The sequence below is a fragment of the Amblyomma mixtum genome, chromosome 5, assembly GCF_055824585.1.
Source record: "Amblyomma mixtum isolate Tamu chromosome 5, ASM5582458v1, whole genome shotgun sequence".
Classification (NCBI taxonomy): domain Eukaryota; kingdom Metazoa; phylum Arthropoda; class Arachnida; order Ixodida; family Ixodidae; genus Amblyomma; species Amblyomma mixtum.
The window spans coordinates 184,887,888-184,896,320 of record NC_143016.1 but is presented as its reverse complement, the minus strand read 5'-3'; positions in this window follow the sequence as shown (position 1 = coordinate 184,896,320).

Sequence of the window (8,433 nt, the reverse complement as noted above, 5' to 3'; positions counted from 1 at the left end):
CCAGTCAGCCAGCTTCACTATCCGGACTTGTAACGAATGTAAAACAGCGATTATATTTCACTTTTTTCATGCCTGCTTGTCATTTTCATTTTCGAAATTCTGTGTGGGCACGTCGCCGGCGGAGCGCATGGAGTCAGCAACGCCTCGACTGGTGCCCGTGCTGCTCGCGCTGCTGACACTCTCTTTCATTGTGAACACGTGCCGTCCTGCTCGTGGGTGCACAAAAGAGGGGTTGCCGCTCGTTGTGAGTCATGACTGGAATGCCGCGACGTTGAGGGAGTGAAGAAACGTATTGTTGTGTCGGGTGCTGCCACAATAGTTCTCACAACATCAACAGCCAAGAGCAGCCCGTGGAACTCTATAGATTTCCTGGACATATGTGCCACATTCCTGAAAAAAAAAATTCAATACTCGAAATTTGTAATCTACTGCCGAGGAAATTTTGGAGGTAATGGTGAATCTTTTCGATGTGTAGCAAAATCTTGCAGAACTTTTCCATCGCTCGCATCGAGCGATAACAAAAACATTAATAGCAAGACAGAAAAAAACAAAAACAATGCAAGCATGTCGACGGGAGGTTGGTATAGTGAAATCTTCCAGTGTATAAAAAAAATGCGTTCATACACTTTTTCCCATTCAAAAATGGTTTTCCTCGGAATTGTTGTCTGTGAAATGATTGAGAACGAGAGACGGCAAGCCTGGATAACTTGTGTGCGCAAGCTGAAGTAGGCGGTTTTCTTTTGCTAAATTGGTTTGGTATGTTGCGCGTGTGTATTATTTCTGACGAATTTTCATTGTAATTCACTAAGCATGCAGTGTTTAGTCGTACAGCTCGCGCTAAGGAAACAATTTTTTTTTTGCCAGTAAAGCCCTCCGCCGGTCAGGTAACTCAAACAAATATTTTGGAGGCTGACATCAACAGCTGCGTTAGGCAGACGCGTGTGAGGCAAGGTCAGTGATCGCCTCATTGTTCCTTTGTGTGACGCCCGGCTCAATTTCCGAAGTTATTTTGCTAGATGTAAAAAATGTCTCAAAGTAAAAGTAGTAAAGATATTAGCTTGCACATGAGCGAGCGTTTGAATACGAGAGATGGCTCTGCAAATAAATTGTTTTGGGAATGCACGTGCGCAGCAATCGGCATTACATTAAATGTACCAACCACTGCGTAGTGATTGACCAAACTAGAGCATTTTTTCTGTTAGCCGTAAGCCAGCATCTGGTAAACGCATTTCGCGCGTGTTTGTTTTTCTTTTCAGCCTCGCCTATCTTTATTTTACGTCCAAATAAACACATGCTCGTTATTATTCAGCGAAAAACGTAATGACATTCCAACTTTGGCAAAGAAAGTTGCGTACATCTAACTGCTCAGCTACCCAACAAAATTAAGTATTTTGCGAAAATTTCCCTGCCATAAAAAAAGGTATTAAGCTCGAATTCCGCGTCTTAAATAAACTTGCCATTTACTTGCGACACACATTTCGCCGCAACGGTAACGACGGTTTCGTCAACAATCTGCTCCACGAAGTGGACCTGATGCACTGTCAGTTCTCTTTTTTTTTTTTCAAGTCGGCGCAGAAAAAAAAATCGCTGACCACTCTTTCTTGAAACCTACACCTGAGAGGGTACTGTCGCGATAGAAGGAAATGCGAACAGCGCGGCGCCTAATTCGAACATAAGTACGCTACATACATGAATTCCAGTTTCGCAGTGCGTAGGCAACATGCTGTTCACATTATTTTCTATCGCCCTTGTACATTTTCCTAGTCCTCTTAATTTCGTCAGCGTTCTAGCACGAAGGAAAAAGCAAGCGTCAGCGCAAACAGATTTCCAGGCAGTCCAACACGTGTAAAGCATGTGCGGAACTGGTATTTTTTCAAGAGAAAGGGCTCAATGGGAGGGGTGACAGGTCTGCCCGGTCAATTGTGGGGAGTCGCGGGAGACGCTGCTTTTCACTTGCGCTTGTAGCGCCCCTCTGCCAAGCTCTGGTTCCCTCGGCGTGCCTTCCGGAGCGAAAGAAAGAGAGAAAGTGACACGGAGCTGGACTAGCCACCCGCCAGCTATCTTCTTCTAACTGAGCACTGCCGAAGGCGGCAATGTGTCGCTTTTCTGCTGTTCTGGGAGGGGGGGGGGGGGGGGTTCTCGAGGGTCCGCTTTTTCACCTAAAGTCACTGGAACTCTGAAAGTACCGCAACCAGCGGGCGGCGCGCGGGCAACATTGGGGTGTTGTTGCCAGAGGTGGTCCAGCGCGGCGAGCGCGTTGTCTGCTAGGCGAAGAAAGTCTCCCTTGCGGCGGCCTTGTTCATCGGTTTTGCGCAAAAATTAATCAATGAAAGTATTCATGATTGAGACCTTAGATGAGGTGAGGGTTTCGAAAACCTTGAAAGCGTCGCATGACAGCTGCGTAGCCTCTCGTATTCTTTAGCCCACGGGTGTGAGCTAACAACGCAAGAAGCAGGCTTCTCCTATTTTGCTTCCGTGAGAGGCTCCCAAATGCATGTTTTCGGGGCCCGGAAAACTTTAAAGCCGGCAGGCTGCGTACATACGAGCGGGGTATAGCAAAACGTTTAGTAAATCGGTTCACTTGGAAGTCTGATGCGTATAAAACGTTCCCTGTGCGCTTGCTGTTTCCTGCCACCTGTTCTTCCCTCCGTGTGGTCAGTCGCCGGTCGGAGGATGTGGGAGGTAGTTGGGCGACCCCAAGGTCGACGACGGGACCAACGCTCTAACTGTGCGGCCAGATAGCATGCGGGCGCGCTGTGGCTGTATTTCGATGGAGGCGAAATACAAAAACTGCCGTGCGCAGTGCGATGTAAGTACGCGTTAAATAACTCCAGGTGGCATAAATTCTCCCACTGCGCTCCACTTCGACTCCCTTCATAGCTATCGTTGCACTTCGGAACGTTAAACTCTGAAATTTATTATTTTTATTTAAGCCTCATTAGCCAATATCGATGACCAGCAGGGAAAAAAAATCTCGTAAAGCAACGTCATCGAAGACATTTATTGCTGTCACACTCACACAAACACAGACACACGACGCACACAGACACACGCGGTGCACAGACACACAGATACGCACGCAGACACACACACCGACAGACACGCATACACAGACACACGCGGTGCACAAAGGCATGCGCGCACACAGATACGCACGCAGACGCACGCATGCACAGACACGCGGTGCACAGACACACGCGGTCCACAAAGACGCGCGCACACAGATACGCACGCAGACACACACATACACAAACACACGCGGTGCACACAGACACGCGGCACACAGATATGCACGCAGACGCACGCACTGACAGACACGCATGGACCCACACACGCACACACACAGACACGCATGCACACAGACACGCACGCACAGACATACTTTCCGATAGAGGCACAGACACGCGCGCACACGCACACACATACACACACACAGAGAGAGAGAGAGACGCTATACTGAACGTGCTACTTCATAAAATACGCCGTCCAACCACCTCGGAAGCACTGCGCCCCGTCGGATCCTAGAGCGAGTGGACCATCTATGGAGGTGCCTAATCACGTGATCGCAACTGGCCAATAGGCGGCGCGGCGGCGAAGAGAAAACAGCTGCGGTACTTTCAGATTTTCACCGCCTCAGCAGCGCCATCTCTCGCTCAGTAGGGTAAGGAACATTTTGCTGTGAGTGGTGGCTGACCGTGGACACAGCGGCGACTTATTTATTACGCAAATAAAGTATGTCTTGCTTCCCCGTGACTGCCGGTCTCAGAACTGGCATCTGAATATCGGCCGGCAGGGGAGGGTTGATTATGAAGGGAAGAAAAAGTTGAGGTGAAAAGAAACAGACCAACGCGCATAGTATCAAAAACTATTTGCAGAAGATTTTTTACAAACTGTTCAGCTGTGGCACAACAGTCCGAGTAGAATGGCGAGCTTGGTCAGTATACCACGGAGACTCGGCGGCGCGGAACAGGCGATGGGTAAAAGATTTGCGTGCAGCTGTGGAGTTTTTCTCGTCTGCATTGTAAACGTTTTGCTGGCAACTCTAGATAGATGAATTTCCAAACATTTTGTATTTTTTCTCAGACAATTATACTAGAGCGTTTTAATCTTCATCCCTGTGCCGCAAGCAGCGATGTGTTATTTAGGCTCCTGGACAAGAAATGCCTGTATGCTGCAGCGGTTTTGCAAACGTTTATTGTCTGGCATTACAGCAAACAATGCAGGTTTCCCCTTCCTTAAGCACGACATAGTTTTGGGGAACAACGCCCAAAGAAGGAACGTACACCGCACCACCGGCTTGATGGTTTGAGTATTCGTCACGTTTGCGAAGGGGCTGAGTTCGATCCCCAAGCGCTTGTTGTACGTTCGGGACTCTATAATCTATCAATGTTCCTAGAAACTATGATTTCGGTCGCAACCAACTCGCTGGACTTGTAATCCGCTTATTTAGACCCAGTCAGAAAGGTTTTGTTCGTCAGGAAGGTTCGAAGTCCATCGAAGATAGAAAGCGCATATATGCATGTATTAGTGCATTTAAATGATAGCAAAGTTTAATGTGATTTATAGCACTGTACTTTAATTCACATTAATTAAACACCGCTACGTAATAGCAGTCTAATTTGATTGAAGCCGCAATCATAAAAAGCTTAGTATCTTGTTGTGCGGTGTGTTCCACCATCTTAATTAACCAATAATATCATGTTTGACACAAAGTTAATTATATAAGTTCGGAAGTATATGGCACAAGAATCCCATATATGAGGTCGGATATGTTCCATATATGCGAGATTGTTTCCATATAAGGATTTGAAGGTCCCCATATAAAGAAAGAGCATCTATATAAGGACGCAAATACGACTATATATAGCAGTATATGGCACTATATAAGGTACCTTATGGCCCGTATCTGCCCGTATTTGTGGTCTTATACACCCATATATAGCCGTATATTGCGGCATATCAGGTTTCCCATGGTCATATCTGGCCGCATATACGACCATATATGGACCTATTTAACTGTATATGATCCCATATATGAGTATATACAGCCATATATAAAATATATCTGGCCCATATCTGCCATTTTCGTAAGGACAGCAGAAGGGCGTTCCACATTGATCGTGATGAAGCTGCGGACAGACCACGACACAACACGAGCGACCCGAGACAACGTACTGTCGGAGAAGCGCTGGTCAGAGCTTCGAATGGTGCGTCGATTTTCGCGCGAAATTTGGGCAGGCCGGAAGCCTCGTGACCGGAAAATGAAAGCCGAAACTGACGTACGCATTGGCCTAGCAGTAACAGTTGCATCTGTGCTTGTCGTAAAAGTTGCGGGTCCACCAACATTTACGTCCACGCTGACAGCAGACTTTACGTACTTTACGCTCAATGCAACACTCGTCTGAACAGACTCATTGCGTTTTTTACGTTTACGCTTACGATCCTTACCAACGATCAGTGCGTAGCGCACGTAGTCTGAACGCGGCTTCGCTGCTGCTGCCGTTGTGCTGCGACCACGGTGGCTGCGACTGAGACCACCATCCCTTCTTCCCTCCCGCTTCTTTTTTCCCCCCGTCTTTCTTTTCTCACCGCGATCGCAAACGTCGGTGGCGGGCGGCAACGCCTCTTCTCCCCCCCCTTCCAGTTCCGTTTTTTTTTGCTTTCAGTTTTTATTGTATTTTTATTTTTGTATTTATTTTTTCAGCCGTTCTTCTCTCCCGCATCGTTTGCTTGTTTTGGTTCATGTGTTCGACACCTGTGCAGATGAAGAGAAGCAAGAACCCTGTATCTTCAGTCTTGAAAAAGGGCAGGCTCTGTCCGAAACGTCCACTAGCAATAATTGTCGGGCCACTTAGCCTCAACATTCGTGCAAATTTACTGGGCCAATCGTTTGCCGCAGAATGTTCTGGATGGTGTCATTCGTATCAGCGTTTCGTTCAGCAGAAACGTGCTAATAGAGTCTAGCTCCAGCAGAGATTCTAAACGGCGACTTATGATAGGTGTGTTAACGCGCGATATTCGAACGTTGCCTGAGTGTTGGCTCAATATTTTTTCGCACTGCAGATTCGCTGAAAAATATGAGCCCTCGTATGCCGTATAGGCCTGCACATGTTTTATGCATTCACCGAGTTGTGATTTTTAATCATCTGTGAACAGTATTTTGACAGCACGGATTCACGCCAATGAGGTGCGCGTACGTTTAAGAGCGCACGGAGCACCCCATGTTCATTTCTGGCGTTACACACACATTAGGGTCCCATGAGATAAAATGGGCGTGCCGCGAGGCATCCTGGAAGCGTCTGCCTTTGTTGTTTCTTGCTGAAGAGCAAAAACATGCTTGATGTTACAGACGGGACACGAGAAGAGAAGCACAACGTCTACGTTCAGCGCTGTTAAAGGGTCCCAGAAAGCGGTATCTGAGGTTGGCTAAAAAATACTTGCATTATGTAGAGCATAAGCCACTGAACGTTCATGCCGCGTACAATACATCAAAAGCGAGTAGATAATTTATAATACATTTTCAAAAACTACCGCTCCCGAGCCTTGCGGCGACCAGCGGCGGTGAATTTCCGCCCGAATCCGTACTCATTACGTCACTTTAGTGCTCTTTACATCACGAGCGCAGGGCTATCATTGGTTCGCGGTGCGAACGAGAAATCACACATTTAACAAACTAAAAGCTCTAGATACCTCTCATTCTTACCCTTTTCGGAAACATTTCGCATTTCAGCAAGAAGAGTTGTCGTTTATATGCATGTTTACGCGGTTATTGTGCGTTGGGGGTAAGAAATTAGTACTGCACTTCCTGTTTACTATGTTGTCGTCTGCTCGTACCGCTTGTGTCACTCCGCCGGCGCCGCCGTCGAACCGAATCGAAAATCGAGGTGCGATTTGGAGTCACCGCACTACTGATTTCTGTCGTGACCTCCGTCGCATGCGCAATCAAAATGGATCGGCCGTGCTGTCTCGTTGGTTGCAAAGCCAGGGTTCGGCAAATGTTGCCCTTCGGCACTGTCTGCCGAAAGATGGAAGCGAGCGAGCTGTCGTCGTCTTCAGGATTCAACGCCGGATTTCTGAACGGCGTGTCCTTATAAACTTGGCCGACGCGCCGCACCGATCGTCGCTTGCGAACTGCCACCTACTGCAAGCAGGGACACAGCGGTGAGCATCGCTGCGCCACTCTACCCAAGCTCCGCCCACAACCGGTGTCATACTTCGCCGCCGGGCAGCAGTGCCTGAGCGCTGTTTGGGATGCTGTACAAATATCACAAGAAAAGACAAGATCGCCTTGTTATCAGAAACACTGCTCGAGCAGGGACAAAGCATGCCTGCTTATGTTGCGAGCTTTCGACAGCGGCACCGCTCGCGGGCGCTCCGGGCGACGAGATCTGCTTGGCGCTTCGGAAGTCGCCTGAGCTATAATAAAAGGCTTATACCCGTGCCACACGCGCACAAGAAATGGCAGTAAATGCTTAAGGCCTTAAGTTTGTTAATGCCATTATTTTCGGAGTTGGTGCTACACGTCCACTTTTAATGCCATTATCGAAAGTGACGATAACGATAACGCTTGCAAGGTAGTCAAAAGTTTCATCTTAATATAAACATTCCTAATGAGCAGAATATATCGGGAATGATGTTCAAATGTAATGTAAAAACGATTTTCAAGAAAATACGGCTGTTCCTGCTTTACAAGTCGAAAAAGTAGCCATAAACTCGCATGTCAGCACATAAGTCGAGAGTACCAGTCAATAAGGCTGGTTAAAATGGCGCTCTTCGCATCGAAAATGCGGTTTAGGTGCCTCATCTGGCTGAAAGTTAGGAATTAACCATTTTATAGTGGGCTAGGCAGTTGTAACTGACAAAGCTGCATGCTTTTCTGCGTGTGGAATGGGAACGAGAGTACACATTGCACAGGCGAATGAGTTGTGGCGAACTCAGTAGGTCGCGAATGGCAGTAAGGCTAATGCCATTAAATTTATGCGTGTGGCACCGCACGAATGCCATTAAAACTTAAGGCAGTAAGCACTTAATGGCATTAAATCTGTCCGTGTGGCACGGGTATTACTCTAAATATCGCTTTACAGTCAACAGCATCATCTCCCAATAAAAAAATAGTATGGTCATTTTCCGCGACGCCTTCAGTAGCGAAGCGATCAGCGATCCTCAAAAATGACACAATTTTTCACATTTCTTATCCCAGGGTTTATTATTTACGTCAAGAACGCATTTTAGCTCGTTTTTATGACGCCGGCAGACGGGATCCAGGCTGGCCGGCCGGCCGGCATGCTTGGCCTACCTCACGTTGCCACAAGAAAATACAAAGCAGCCATGACACCAGAGAGGATGCTTCCAAGACTCGAGCAGCGACAATATGTCTGTGCAAAAGTGGATCTTTCGGCAACGACACCGCCTGCGGCAACGCCGCGCGACGAA